A 15995-nucleotide genomic window follows, 5' to 3' on the forward strand; every position below is an offset into this window, starting at 1 on the left:
GACACCAAAGCACTGCTTGGCTCCTGCAGCTATGTCTTGATTTACCAATACGTGTGGCAAAGGGGAGAAAATGGCTTTTGGTGCAGGAGGTAGGAATTTCACTAACCAGACTCCCTGGGAGACACAGGAGTGTTGTGGCGTACAGAGATACAGGCAGACTCTTCCCCTAGAGCACTAAGTGTGTGTCAGAGCATCCAGAAGCAACTCCCATAGTGCTGAGGATAGTGGGAAGTGGTTTGCAAAACCTCTTCCTCCAGCCAGCAGCTGTGGCTGGATGTGGGGGAAAAGGAGAGAGCTGGCTGTTGGGAATTCATGGGCAGCCTGGTGAAGTGGCTCAGTTCTTTTGGACTAAAGAATTTTGGAATGCAATAGTCCATCTGCTCTGGAATGATCAGTGGAGCTCCCTGGATTAGTAGAGCCCTCTGGGATTTGGTAGAAGAACGAACAAGGGGTGGGGGGGAAACACAAAAGAAACCAAAACAAAAGAAACCAAGGCAAAGAAAAAAAAAATCCCACAAACCAATCAACATACAAAGAAAGAAAAAAACCAAAAAGTCAGAAGGCTGTAGCAACTTCCTTCAGCCATAAGAAGAGACCAGAGCCTCTGGCCTACAGCGGACAAAAAGGTGGAGAGCAGTAACCCTGTAAGGCTGAGGTTAGTCAGATGAGTTCTATAATTAGGAAATAAATAGCATGCTAAATAAACCCAGAGCAGAAGCTTTTGAGGAGGGTGACAGAGATGGAAGTTGGCAAAGAGCAGCTGAATGAAAATGGGATGGAAAAATACAGAGCAGGTGGGCCACGTGCCACCTCCCCGGCTGCTTTGTGCCATGCAGCTGTTCCCCCACCCGTGGCACTTCTCTCCTGGTGTTGCCAGCGAGTCAGGGCAGAGGCTGCTCTATTTAGAGAGCTGCAAAGTGCCCATTATGCTTTTAGACACCATTTTCAGAAAGCAGGTAAGAGCCCAAAGAGCAGAGAGCATCCAAATCCCCCCAGGCTCTCAAAGAGCACAGCTCTGCAGCCCACGAGCCAGCGCCGGGCTGGCGCTGCAGGGAAGGCAGAGCAGGAGAGGAGGGAAAGCGCTGCCTCTATTTCCATCTGCAAAGCCTTTTTGTGCTCACATGTCACTGACAGGCACTTCACTTATTTTGCAGCTGGCAATCAACCCCTGTCAGAAGAGATTTTTTCCATTTTGCTCCTGCTACACTGCTAGAGATCAACACCTCAGCGTTTCCACCGGCAAAAAGGTTTCCTCAGAGGTGCAAAGTCCCCAGTCTTCAGCATGCAGAGAGTTTGCTGAGCAGGAGAAAAGCTGGGCCAGGGGGAAATGAAGCAGAAAGAGTTGAAGCAACTCGCGGCAGCAGCAGCCAAAAGAGAGGCTTGTGACGAACAAAAGGTGACTGTGACCACGGAGGTGCCTCGGGCGGGCTCAGCACCACACTGAGTTCTCCTACCAGCTACTGGGTTTAAAAAGGTGAAACTGACATCAGCCTTTGTTCGTCTTCACCGTACAGAGGTTGGTGTCTGCCCAAGGCACAAGGCAGAGCTGTCTGCTTTTCACACAGTTTCCAGCACACACATCTGGCCTCTTTCACGGTAGCCATACTGCTCCAAGAGGGATTCTCCTGTCTTCAAAGCATTAGGGTCTTCCTGGACACCCCCAGCCCACTTCTCTGCAGTGACATCAGACTGAAGCATTTGCTGGGCTGGAGCTGCCAAATCCCTCCCTCCAAAGCTAGGAGTGAAGCTCTGCTCTTCCCAGCACCCTTCTTTTACAAGCTGGTTTGGGCTGCTGCTCGGATGGCATTTCCTGAGTGTGAGCTGCGAGTGGTGCAGCCTGGCTCCTGGCTCTGTGCCTGGCTCCACCTTGTGCACACACCGCTGCCGCCAGTGCCAGCGGCCCCCTGGTGCTCATCATCCCCCGGCTCAGCCGTGGCAACGCCAGCTCCCCATGCTCAGAGGGAGGGCAGCTTCCTCTGCAAGCCACAGCTCGCAGGCTGTCTTACCAGCCCAAAGCCAGGCTGGTTGTCACAAAACACGCTTGCTCCCTCCCAGCCATCTCTGCTCTCGCACCAGAAGGCGCTGCTGGAATCCCCAACACTGACCACAGCAAAATGCCAACTGACTTGCACCAGTTCTTCCTCCCCTGTCTGGAGGCACCACATCTTTTCCTCCACATCCCTTCTTCTTGCAGTTAAGCACAGCTCAGGAGTTGGGCTCCCAATGCCACAGCCACCTGTGAATTTGTCCTGCCACCTCCTCAGCGTCAGCCCCCTCCAGCTTTCAGCTCTCATTCCTCACTGACATGTTTGAGCACCTCTGGTCTAAAAGGCCTCTGTGTTTCACTTCTCCTCAGCAAGGAGTGGGCAGCTCAGAGTTTGGTTGGTTTGCCTTGTGACGAGGTGCTTAAGGAAAGTCTCTTCTAATAACTGAGCTTCCCTCTGGTCAGAGGAATCTCCAGCAGCCTCAAGGACTTTTAAAAGCTTTGCCTGAAGTCTCAGCTCCCATTCCTGGCATGTTTTCCTGCCTGGATCGATGGTGAGGAACCAAGTTACACCTGGTATCAATTGGACTGCAATTTTCTGCAATCAAACTCAAACACATTCTTCAAATACTTCAGAGGCTGATACCGGAAGTTTATCTACCAAGCCTACCTCATAGCCTGGTCACAAGCATAACTCAGCTGCCTTCAGACAGAACAAACCTCAGCCCAGCTGACTCTGACAGGTTTAGCAACCACCATAAAGCCCGGGTATTCCCCCCAGGTTAATTTAAAGCTGATGACAAGGAATCCAGCTGTCCTTTGCCTGAGTGCTGTGGAATCACATCTCCAGCCAGCGAGGAAAGCAGAGCCCTCGCCATGAGGCTGCTGCCATTTCTGTTCTGCCACCACCGTGTCAGCAGTCCCTGCTCTGCCGTTCCTTCAGAGCTCCCTCCTTCACCATGACTCAGTCTCCAGCAGTTAGTCATCTCTCCAGATACATAACTCCCTGGAAAATGTGACTTGCTCCTTGAAAGCTCTCTCTCTCTCTCTCTCTCTACGTAGGAAGCTCCAACTCCCAGTAAACAAAGGAAACAAAATGTCTGAAATCAGGGAAAGGATTTTTCCACCCAGTTATATAAAGCAACACAGCTAGGAACTGTTGATGTTAGTAGCAAGTGCAACATGTAGCTCTTTCGGGAGGCTACAAAAAAAGCAGGTTTATAAACATCACATCGCAGGCGTTTCTTTAGTTTTGTTATTTGTTTTCCTTCCAGACACGGCAGGCTCCGTCTGCCTCGGAGTGGATTTTGCTGTCCCTGTCACACATCCCACTCGCTGGGGGTGGGAAACTGGACTGGTGCTTGTGTACCTCGGAGGGTCCTGGGGAAGAGCCCTTTGCTCCTGCTGGCAAGGCGCAGGAGGTTTGCATCCTGGTGCTACGTTTGCTGCACAGAGGTGGCTGAGAACCAAAGCCAGCATGTTGAAGGCCAAGACACCATCTTAAAAGCATGGCTCCTAAATGATTTTTTTTTTTTTTATTGCAATGCAATATCCTGTGTGAGGACTGGCTGAGAAAGTCAGGGCTGTTCAGTTTGGAGAAGGCTCTGGGGGAGACCTCAGCGTGACATTCCAATACTTAAAGTAGGTCTACAGAGAAGATGGGGACAGACTGTTTTATCAGGGACTATAGTCATGGGACAAGAGGCAACAGTTTTAAACTGTAAGAGGGTAGATACTAGTAAGAAATCCTTTGGTGTGAGAGCAGTGGAACAGGTTGCCCCGGGGGGGGTTGTGGGTGCCCCATCCCTGGAAGCGTTCAAGGCCAGGCTGGATGGGGCTTTGCACAACCTGATCTAGCAGGAGGTGACCCTGCCCATAGCAGGGGTTGAAAGTTCAGAGTCCTTTCCAACTCAGACCGCTCTTTGAGTCTATGATTACGTAACCGGTACTCAGCAACCGACCACACTCAGATAATCAGCGGTGTGCATCTCCCTAGAGAGGTTTTTGGTCCATCCGTCCCAGAGGACCACAGAGCCCCAAGTCACTGAGGGACGAACATGCACTTCAGCTCCCCTGGCTGTCTCCCCCCAGGCAGAGATGCCGCCTCCAGCAGCACGAAGTGACCCGCAGCTAGGATGCTATTTAACAAAGCTCCTCCCGCTCTGTGATGGCGGCGCCGGCCGCAGCTCCCCGCAGGCAGCGGCAGTCCCGCCCCGTTCCGCCCGTGGACGCGCATCACGCCCCCTGTCTGACTGACGTGCACCTGAGCCATCAGTACCGCGTTATCCCGCCCCGCTGCCTCTCCTCCAGCCATTGGCGTCCGCGCAGCCCGGCCAGGGCACGCCCTCACCCGCGGCTCTCCCGCCAGCCAATCCGCGCGTGGCTTGGGCGGGAGAGGCAGGGCGGCGTGGCCAATAGGAGGGCGAGGGCGGCTGCTAAGGGGCCGAGAGTAGCGGGGCCGGAGCAGACGGCTGGAAGCGGCGGAGGCCGTGGTCGTGCCCCTCGGCTGGGCCCGCAGGTGAGGCGGCGGCGGGCTGCGAGTCCCACCGCGTAAGGCTGAGGCGGGGCGGCTGGGCAAGCCAGCCTATCGCTCTCCGTCCCTCGCTGCCTTTCAGCGGAACGGGGCCTGGAGGGGCGCGGAGCGCCAGCGGCCGGGTCTGTCAGGCGCTGGGCACTCAGGAGTGCTCCTCTCGCTTTGGCCTCAGGCTCCCGGTGCCTGCCCAGCCGCCTGCTTTCTGCTCGCTTTCTGCAGCAGGCTTGCCGTAGGTATTTATTTCCTTGAGGGAAGGTAGGGGTAGCCTTGCGGTGTGCTTCGGCCAGGCCTGGCTGTGGTCCCCTACGGCCCTGTCCCGTCCCGGTGCCTCTCTTCCCTCGCTTCTTGCTGGGCATGGAGGGTCCGAGCTGCTGGTGGTGGCCTTCCCCATCGCTTCGTGGAGGTGTGAGGCTGCCCAGGGCAAGAGAAGTGATGATGTGAGAGCCTGTGCTTGTGGTGGGGGAGGGCTGAAGGGGGAAGCAGTCGCAAACTGCTCGGGAGCAGGTCCTGGGGGATGGCGCTTGTGTGAGTTAGACCCAGGTGAGCTGTGGCTGAGGTAAGGTCACTGTGTGCCCTCTGAATGAGGCTTTTCACTGTCACTCGTGTTTCTAGGGCCTGACACCAGTGTTAGCATTTTGCAAGAGCCTCTTGGCTTACTTGATGCGTGTTATATACCTGCCTGTTAGCCTACGTGGTAGGACTCTCTGCTTCATTCATGACTTGTATTTAGCCATCCTGTGCTGGTGTAAATCACATCTGTTGCAGCTGATGTATTATAGATGGTGAAATCTTCACCTAACACTCTCTCTTTTTCTTTTTAAGAGGTGTCTTTGCAGGAGCTTTATTCCCACAGTTATGGCTGGAGGGACTGCATTCTGTAATTGCATTCTCTTGCAGGTCTCTTCAGAGCATTCATAGTAACTTCCTCTTATTGTTGATGTGTGGCTGTCACAGGTGTGGTAATTACTAAAGGTTCCTGTCTGCCTTTTACAGATTGTTACTCAGCTTCCACACCACTGGTGCCTCCCTCTGTAAGAAATAACTGACTAACAAGCCACAGATAAGTGGTGGAGTGTTCATCTTGCATAGCTCACTTATCAATGGTTATTATGCTCAGCCATGTTTCTAGTATTGCTCAGCATGAGATGATGTAGTCACCACTGATATGGTGTTCACAGAACACAGAGTTCAGCTGTCTGGACTTCTGATATCTCTCTTTCAGATATCGATAATGGTTTTGTCCTGTGCAGGGAGTTTTGTTATTGACAACCAGGTTTTGGTGGTTCTGTTATCTTTTCGTGCAAGGTTCACCTGCTTCACCTTCTCCACCTTCTCATAGATGTTTGCTTAGTCCTCATGTCACAACAGAAGTTTGAATGCACTGTCTTGCCTCTTCATGGAACAGTGGGCATGCAGACCTTCCTACTATTCTAGCCATCATTTACTTCAGTCTCAAGGTCAGGAGTCAAAACAGGAAGAATATTGAAAGCAAAGAGCTAATGTTTGGGTTCTTACTCCCCTGTTTTATCCTTAAAAGTGGTTGTATTTCACTTCATGCATGAGAAGTCTTCTCTGTTACTGGGTGAGTTAGCTGCACAGAGATTGAGGCTGATTCAAGATTGTGCCAGGCTGCCTTCTATGGGGTGGATAAGGTGTGGAGGTTGGGGATAAAACTTCCCATCTTGCAGAAGTGCTTCTGAAGAAGTTCAACTTCAAAAATTAGTTTGTTCTACTCTGCCTGTAAAAGCTACACTTGCTTCTTCAGGGAATGAACTGCAGCTAAGGCTCTTAGTGTTTCATAAAGCTGCATTGCTGGACTTGTCATGTGAAAACCTAGAGATTAACATGCTCAAATAGTCACTGCTCTGGGATGTGGTGTTGGGAAGGGAAGGTGGCAGAATAACATTGATTGTCACTTATACAGCCACAGGGAGAAGCTACTCAAACCTGCAGAGTTCCAGCTGCACTTCAGGATGTAATTTGATGTGCTATGGTAAATGATGCCCTTGGAGCACTGATTCAGACCTGTAGCTGAACTTCACACAGTGATGGAAAGGTGCTGGCTGCTGCTGGATTCACATTGTCCTGTCATTCCCCTTGATTGCTTTGCATCTTCAGCCTCTTCATCTTTACTTTTTCATGCTTCTAGCTCTGGCAGTGCCAGAACGTGGATTTGAAGAAGAGAGTTCAGCAGAGCCTCTGGTAGGGATGTACATGCTGGGGTCTTTGATGCTTGTAGCTCCTGTTGAATGGTGCAGACACTAGCAAAAACCTAAATCGTCATAGTTCTGACAGTATATTGAGTCTTCATCTACGCTTCCATGAAGGTCTTTGGGACATCACACTCTGTGATGTGCCACAGCTCTGAATTGCTCTTCTCAGGGTGCACTGTAAATCAGCTGAACTTCTGGGCAAGTATTTGCCCTTCTTCAGCTTGCAAAGAGTAAACTTTTGCAGTGGAATCTGATTGCACTGCCCTGGTGCAGTTCAGTACCAAACAATTGGTTTGCTTTCACTGTTCAGTCTGCCCTTAATGGGGAAGTCTCACACGTGGGCCAACATGTGCCCTAACCTAGTCATGCAGCTGTCTTAGCCTCTTGTGTGCCCAAGGGCTTGTCTCGTTCTCCAGCTGTATCAGTTGACTGGATAATAAAGATTGTCCTGGAGTGCCAGCCTTGCTCTGCCTGCACCAGGCAGCAGTAATTGAAATGCTTTGCAAGGCAGTTCTGCAGAAACCAGGTGCCTGAGACATCTTTGTGCCTGTTTTGTGTTGGAGGTACCAGCAGTGGAGAGAAGTGGCACCCTTGGCAATGTGCAGATTTTCATCTGTATCTCTAGGTTGATCAGGAAGTGTTGCCTAGCACTTTCTCTACTGTTGAGAAATACTTGTTTCTCCTCCTCCTGGGTTCAGTCTGACTAAACAGCAGTGTCAATTTCCTCTAGTAACGTGGCCTGAGCTCCTGCAGAGGCTAAACCTGTCTGGAGCTTCTGATGTTCTAATTACTAATCATTCTTTAGCCTGGAAAAGAGAAGAGTGAGAGGGAAGCTTATCAATACATAGAAATATCTAAAGAGGGGGGGGGGTGAAGAGGAAGGGACTGGGCTGTCTTCAGTGGTGCCCAGTGACAGGACAAGGGTCAGAGTCCAAGGCAGAACACAGCAGGTTTCACTTAAACATAAGGAGAAACTTCTTTCCATTGAGGGTGGCATAACACTGGAACAGGCTGCCCAGGGAGGTTGTGGAGTCTTCAGGTGGGTTTTGAAAGTGCTCAAGATCCTGTGTAGCCTGCTCTAGGCCAGCCTGCTTTAATAGGCAGCTTGGACTAGAGCTCCAGAGCTCCTTTCCAACCCCTGCCATTCTAAATGGGCTACAGCTCCAGTCAAGGTATTGAGTGCTCAGGCAGTGCCATACAGGGTTCTTATGGGAAGGGTCAGCTAGGGCAAGGACTGGCTGCTAGTGGGAGATTCCACAATTTGTCCTGCTTCTAACCTTATTTATATCTTCAAAGGTGCTTTTGCATAGGCATGCAGGTTCCAGGAGGCTTGTGCTGAGAGAGTTCAGGCTTGGCCGTCCCTTAACTGGAACACTCAGTTCTGTGAAGTGTCGATTTGGCACATGTGAGTATGAAGGACTGCACTGAGCAGGATAAGCAGATGCACAGTCATTTGGTGAACATCCTTGGAAGCAGGAAGGACAAAATGTCCAGAGATGTGTCTGTGATGTTCCTAACCTCCCACTCAGGCTCAGCAGGAGGGTGGACAATGTAGCCCTTCAGACCTTGAGTTGCTGGTGGAGTGCTGTAGCACTCCAAGCGTTCTGATAACGTTTGTGTGTTCTGCAGCAGTGGCAGCAGCGTCTTGGTCAGGTGCTGTCTCTTTGTGTTTGCTTCTCTTACCTTGACATGTTGCTGCTTCATTTTTAATGTCATTATGTGAATTAAGCTTCTCTAGCTTGAGCCTCCTCTCTGTCACTGAGAGCCTGGGAGAATGACTCTGCAAATGTTCTGTGGTGCTGTGGAGCAGAGCTGCTCACTAGGGGAGTGGGGAAGGGAACAAAACAAGCAAGGTGTTTGAAGACCTCAGAGTGAACTGGCACCTTGGCTTTTGGGTATGACTGCTTGAACTGGACTAGTCTTGAATAAAGTCCTCTTAGCTGTGTTGTGGTCTGCTAGATGATCTTTCCCTGCTGTGCAGCTATTTCGGTGTGGAGTCTGCTCCTCAATCAGCTGTGCCTCCTGTAACTGAGCAAACAGCTGTGATGTGCTTGGACTCTGGGCTGCTCCTCTGAGTTCTGTGCGCTGTGGGGATGGAGAAATTTGAGTCTGAGGGTAAATATGGCTTTTGTTGCCCAATAGGGTGTTGCTTTTCAAAATGCAGTGAAGGAAGCAGACTCCTTCCTGGTCTGTAACACTGGATTGGCTCACTTGGCTAGCTGTGGCCTGATGCTAGCAGCATGCCCTCAACTATTGAGCACAGGTTGTCAGGGTCTATGCAGTGTGTTTATTTTACTTCTTCCCTTGAGCTTAATGCTGCCCACTGACACAGGACTATGTGGTAGGCAAAGTGACACCTGCTGATGCTGTAAGACTGTGGAAAGGTTATAGCCAGTATTTCTTCTCTCAGTATCTAAAACTAAGCTTGGCCTCTTCTACAAGGACCTGAAGCTCTGCCCTGTAGTGGCCTAAGACAGTGGTTAGGGGATGACAAAGCCCTGAGTCTCTGCACTAATAGATGCCTTTAATATAAGCCTTATCTTTAAGATAAAATGCAATTAATTGATTTCTGTGGAGTCATCAGAGCCTTGCCTTGGCTTAATCTTGTACAACAGGTGCATGCACTGATAAAAACTTCTGTGTACACAATAAAAGCCAGCACAGTAGCTGTCTGTCCATCTGTGACAAGGTGACACACAGGGAGCGTAGCAACCTCTGGATAGCAGACAGCAGCTGCCACTCACACAGTAGCAGCTTTCATCAGTTACATTGACAGTGTGAAGGAAAAAAAGCAGCTCCTGTAGTTGGAAGGAAGTTAAACTCAGGGCTCATTTGCCTGTAAATTAACCTTCCTGGGGAAGGAAAAGACCTAAAAGTGTGTGGTCCTGCTGGCTGGAAAATGCTTAGCACCTGAGAAGAAAGCTGCCTTGACACATGCAGCCAGCCCTCTTAGGTGCTTTGCTTCTGCTCTGAAGATGTAGCACTCTTCAGAGCCAAAACCCACCAACCCTCTGGTTCAAGGCACCTGCTTCTCTGCTGTGCTGGTGGTGCCTTGGGGCTGTGAACTTTATCCCTGTAACCTCACAGTACCTCTAAATTTAGTGTGCAAGCCAAGTGTTGCATCCAATGTAAAGGTCAAATTCCAGTGAAAGCAACAGCCAAGAAAGGCTGGTTGGGACATGGGTATAAACACTACCTGCTGCTTCATATCCTGGCCTGGGTGCTGGCTCTGGCACAGGGCAGAGTGATTTGCACCAAGGACTTGTGTGTGCTGGGCAAATAATGCCCTTGTAAGCATCCTTGCGATGGGACGTGTCGCTCTGCCCGCAGGTAAAGCTGGACAACAAAACTCTGGTGGACTTTGCCAGGCTTCTGATGGCTCTGGCAAGGACTGAGCTTTATTTCTCATGAAGGGTTTGGCTCATTCCTTATAGCTGCTGTGCTTTGAGCTCTGAGCATGACCTGGCTGGTTGAAGTGGCCAGGAGTAGAGCGTGATGCATGCAGATGATCTCAGCGCTTGCTTCTGACGCACTCTCTTCTGAGCGCCCCTGGAAGATAACAGGAGGTTCTGCATGGTGTAAGCTTGGGTTGGTGAGATGCCAGTCTCAAAATAAGCAGTGTGATGTCTTGTGTGCTTAAACATAGTACTGGTGTGGCTCTAAAACCCTTCTACATATGTACTTTTTTTTTTGAGACCTTAAAGTGGCAGTTTAGGTTTAACGCCTTTTTTCCTGGTTAAAAACTGCTGGGTAAAAGGCTGTGCAAGAAAGCTGAAGGTCCTTCATGATTCCTCTGGCTCAGAATCATAGAACTGTTAGGGTTGGAAGGGACCTCAAGGCTCATCCAGTTCCAACCCCCCTGCTGTGGGCAGAGACAACTCACTCTGCAGCAGGTTGCCCAGAGCCACATCCAGCCTGGCTGCAAAAACCTCCAGGGATGAGGCTTCCACCACCTCCCTGGGCAACCTGTGCCAGGCTCTCACCACCCTCATGGGGAAGAACTTCTTCCTAACATCCAACCTGAATCTACCCATTTCTAGGTTGTTCCATTCCCCCCTGTCCTATCACTACCTGACACCCTAAACAGTCCCTCCCCAGCTTGCAGTACTTGTGTAGCTCCTGTGACCTCTGACTGTCCTCCAGTGCTCTACAGAAGCTTAGTCTGGCAGCCTTTTCCATCCAGGTATGCTGCTGTAGAGTCTTTCCTGGGTGTGTGTGTGCCTTGTGTATGTTTTCATCTGAGTGGTATCCAGTCATCTTCCTCTGCAGTTAATCCATTGGAAGCTCAGCCCTGTGACAGGCTTCCATAGACTTCCTGGAGTGAAATGCAAATGAAATGCTGGCATGGAACTTGGCTTTGTTTTAAAAAGCCTTTGGAATGCTCTGACTTTCCACCCTTTCCTTTTAAAGTTCCCCTCTCCATAATGTGGTTCTAAATATCTTCCCTGGTAGTGCCAGGCCTGTGACTTCTGCTTTTGCAGTGTACCTCTTGGAAGAGGCACTAGCTTTGGCTGCTATTGAAGGTGGTTCATTTAATGGAAGCATCCCCTAAGTTCAGTGAAGCAGCCTGCCTTCTTCCCCTCCAAAGTGGGGAAACCCCTGGTTTCTGATCTGAGTCTGCCTCTTTCAAGTGGGATGAGTTTGCTTTTCTCTTGTCTGGCAGATTTGCTGTCAGAGTTTTACTCCTCAAGCAGGCCCTATAAATAAATGAAACAAGTCCAAGACATGTCTTGTCTGTCTGGAGAGAGCCTCTCTGGCTCTTCTCAGGCTTAGTGGGGAATAGAGGATGTTGCACTGTGTGGCAAAAGCTGGAAAACCATAGGGAAGAGGATTCTTAGAGGCTCTCGGTGTTGGCTAGGCGTGCTCCCCTGGCTCAGTGTCCAGCTGAGCTCTGACAGCAGTAGTGAGCCAGTACACTGTCTGGTGGGAGAACAGCAAGGAGGCTTTTGTGTCAAACTACCATTGCTGGAAACAGGATTCTTCAGTGAATGTGATGAAGCATGAAGTACCTTGCTAGTGGAACCCCTCTCAGAGAGGCTGTCTTTGCTTCTTGTCTGTGGGGAGTTGTGTGCAGCTGCATCTTTGCTTTAGCCCAGAGCATTTCTAATGCTTCAGTGAAATGTGCCTGCCAGGCTTTCAGCTGCTCATTAAAAGTCCTGAGGGAAGGACCCTATGGGAGTGGTTTCCTTCATTGTTTTTATCTTTTAATGTTTGCCTTCCAGTATGCAGAGTCAGGCTGAAGTTTGGCATGGGTGGAGGAGCTGTAATGCTTGGTAGTCACCAAATCCTGTGCGTGCCCTGCTGAGTCACAGAGGGAGCTGGCTCCTGCCCTGGAAGAGTCTCTTCTCCCCAGGAAACCTGGAACAGAAATGGTATCCAGGTCTCAGAGTTGTTGTCCATCATGAATTCACTTACTGCACAAATAAGTATCTGGATCTTCCCCCTGCCCCCCCAAAACCTCTTTGAAAGGATACATAAGGAATTTGCTGCAGCTCTACTGGCTTTTGCTGTGCTTGTTTCTGTTCCTGCCTGGGGGACACAAGGGTTTTCTCATTCTGCTTGTACAGGTCAGGTTAACAGCAGTGCTGAAATGTTTCCTGCAATGTGATTTGATGTATTTTCCCCACCACCACCTTTTCACTCTGTGATGAAAGTGGATGTGTGAGGTTATTACTTGAAAAGACTGCCAGTCCAAAGGGCTGTCATGCCTGGAAGTGATTGTTAGTAAAAGAATTACACACTTAAGGTGCTTCTTGGCCCCAGGAACTTCAGCTGCTTTGTGTTCCTCTGTGTGGATCTCAGAAGGCAGCTTGATGGCTTCCAGTGATACATCTGCTGCCTCTTGTTAATGTTGTTTAGCCTGCTACAAGTGACTCTAATGTTCTGCATAGAGAAAAGGCCAAATGTTTGTCTGTTGATATTGAATGCTTGACCCATTTAGAGGAGATCCTGGATTAAAACTGGACTGGCTCAACTCTGGTTATCTGGCCTTTTTCACGGACAGGTTAATTGGGTCAGTGCAAAGAAGGCTTAGCAAAATGGGAGCAAGGTGACCTCATCCCTGCCAGTTAATAGGGAGGCATTTGTCCTATGTGACTGGAGGCAGAGCTCTCAAATCATGGAATGATTTGGTCTGGAAGGGACCTTCTGACCTTACAGTGGTGGAAGCAACCACCAGGTGAATGGAAACATCCTGTGCCACCACCCCAGATAGCATCCTGGACCTTGAAAAGCAAGTCTTATGGTGACATGGTGAGCCAGACAGTACTGAGTCAGGCAAGGGGATTCACTGCACATCCAAAACTGTGCCAGGAAAAACAGCCTTAGGCAAAGGCAAGCCCACATTTGCACCAGCAGGAGAAGGACCTGAGTGCACTTGACATGGAAGGATGAGGAAGTCTGATGGCTGCCTCAAGAAAATCCTTAAGGATTTTTGTTAGAGGTGAGACTAGCCAATAGATTAAATTCCATTAGCTGTGCCTAGCAACAGCTGAGCCTTCTGAATGTAACTCCAAGCTGGGGTGCTTTTTTTAAAGGGGCAGCAAGCTAAAATGAGACCCAGAAATAGCAGGGAAGATGTGATGTGTTTGTAAGCTGAAGATGATGTGGGAGAGAAGACTGTCAGGGAGATGCAGCCCTGCTGGGCCAGCGATGTTGAGTCATTGGTACCATGACTAGCTGTGCCCAGTCTTATTCCTAACAGCTCCACTGGTGGGAAAGCTGCAGACAGCAAACTAACTTAAAATCCAAGCAGCAGGAAGGTCTTGGATAATTTGTGTAGCAGTGTCTCCAGACTTCTAATTAAAACCCTGAAGATGGCAACAATTTCAGGGAGTTGCAACTGGGGAAGGTTTGCTTGAGCACTTGGCTGTCCTTGAGCCAGTGACTGCTCAGGAATCATAGAACTGTTAGGGTTGGAAGGGACCTCAAGGATCAGCCAGCTCCAACCCCCCTGCCATGGGCAGGGACACCTCACACTACAGCAGGTTGCTCACAGCCACACAGCCTGGCCTTAAAATCCTCCAGGCATGAGGCTTCCACCACCTCCCTGGGCAACCTGTGCCAGTGTCTCACCACCCTCATGATAAAGAACCTCTTCCTAATATCCAATCTGAATCTGCTCACTTCTTGGTTTGCTCCATCCCCCAGTCCTATCATTCCCTGACATCCTAAAACATCCCTCCCCAGCTTTCTTGTAGCCCCCTTCAGATACTGGAAGGCCACAATTCGGTCTCCTCAGAGCCTTCTCTTCTCCAGACTGAACAGCCCCAACTCCCTCAGTCTGTCCTCATAGGAGAGGAGCTCCAGCCCTCTGCTCATCCTCACGGCCCTTCTCTGGACACCTTCCAGCACCTCCAGATCTTTCCTGTACTAGGGGCTCCAGAACTGGACACAGTAATCAAGGTGGGGTCTAACTGGAGTAGTGGGGGAGAATCACCTCCCTTGCCCTGCTGGCTCTGCTTCTCTTGATGCAGCCCAGGATGTGATTGGCTTTCTGGGCTGCAAGTGCAGGAACTTGCTCTGCTCTTCTGCTGGTACCTTCCCTGGAGAAACCATTGCTGGGGTCTGCCTGTTGTCTTCCACGTAGTTGGTAATGGCATTGGTGAGAGTCTAAGTATGGAAGTGAGGTGGCATAGTGCAGCTGAACACTGCCCTCAAAGCCTTCATTGAGGCAATGTCATCTTCTGCCTGGAAGCATAAATGGCTTTCTGTAGCCCACTCTTCTCTGCTTTCTACCATGAAGCTCAGAACTGGGGAGGGGGGGGAAAGAGATAAAAGCATCAGAGTTGCCAACTCTTAAATGTCTCAGCTTCCTTTCACCCTCTGTTCTCCTGCAAGGCAGATGGTTATGGTGGCAGAAACCTGCAGCTTTCCAGCAGGCTGGTAATGGATAGCTGATGTCAGAGTTGTGTTCTTCTAAGGGGTCCTGCATTGAGGACATAAAATGCTTCTGAGGTTTTGTCTTTGCTCGAGTGAGTAAGACTTTGGTGTGGCTTATCCTGTTGGTGTGGGGTTTGGAGTTGGAAGCAGCAGCTGTGGTGGAGAGCAGGCAGTTCTGGAGCCTTTCCTTGGAAGCCCAAATTCCTTGGGGGTTGGCTGTGCCTGTAGAGAATCCAGTTCTAATTGTAAATGGCTAGGGGCTGAAAGCTTGCTCTCTTTTATTGGCCTCATCAAACTCTTGTAACAAGCCTTGGTGCCTGTGCACTGGTGTTAATTGGGTGGCTGTGTCTGAGGCTCCTGGTGGCTCTCACCAGCCTGTTGAAGTGTGAGATGTTGTAACTTCTCAAAAAAAAGGGAAGTGTGGGAACAAGCAGAGACTGTTTACGAGCTTCCATCTGTAGGAGTGTGCTGCTTTGCTGAGCCTGAGTGGAAGGAGCAGGAAACTTCTTTCAGACTGGCTTCCCACTTCAGTGACAGTGCGGAGAGTGCAGGAAGTGGAGGAGAGCAGCAGCCCCTTCCTTCAGGCCTTTTAAACACCAAGAGGTTTGGTAGGTGTAGCTGTTGCTGTCTTTATAGAGGTGGTGACACTGTACTCTGCTGGAAGTTCAGAACTTGGCTTTGGTTTTCCTTCCTGCTTTCGGTCTCTTGAAGGTGCCTTTTGGATCCTGCCCGGGAATTAAGCTGCAGGCAACTGATCTGCTCTAGAGCCTGCTCCTAGACAAGAGGCTTGATGCAGATGGGCTAGAGCTGAAGTGCTTGTGACTGAATACATGAATCAATTGCAGTATCTGTGGTGTGACCTCTGTGTTAGTGCTCTTCCCTTCCAGACAAGGTGGAGCCTAATCAGTGATGATTTGCTCTTCCTCCCTTCGCAGGTCAGCTTGGGTAGCACGCGGATCCAGACGGTGACATTTCTGCTGAGGACTGGCAACTGCTTCTGGCTTGGAGAACAAGTGACATTGGTAAGGTTGACTTGTCAGCTGCTGCCTGCCTTGGGTTACCCATGGGGCTGAGGACAAGCCCAGTCTCATACAATATGAGGGAAATCTCCCTGTAGTAACTGCAGACAGCTGTTGGAAACCTCTTCAAAAGGAGCTGGGTTGGTTTAGAAAGTTGACTTCAAGCAGGAAGGATGTTGTCATGTGGAGGTTTTGAATGCTCTCCCCTGCCCCTCTTCCTTTTACTCTGAAGCCCCTGAAAGGGTAGATGTTAATCTGGTCATCCTTCAGCTGCAGAGCTACAGTGAAGCAGAAGCAATGCTGAACTTCCTGGCACCTAGTGAGCACCTTAATGCAAGAGTGAGTTACAGTATTCTCATGGAGTT

The sequence above is a fragment of the Dryobates pubescens genome, chromosome 17 (assembly GCF_014839835.1).
Source record: "Dryobates pubescens isolate bDryPub1 chromosome 17, bDryPub1.pri, whole genome shotgun sequence".
NCBI classification, from domain to species: Eukaryota; Metazoa; Chordata; class Aves; order Piciformes; family Picidae; genus Dryobates; species Dryobates pubescens.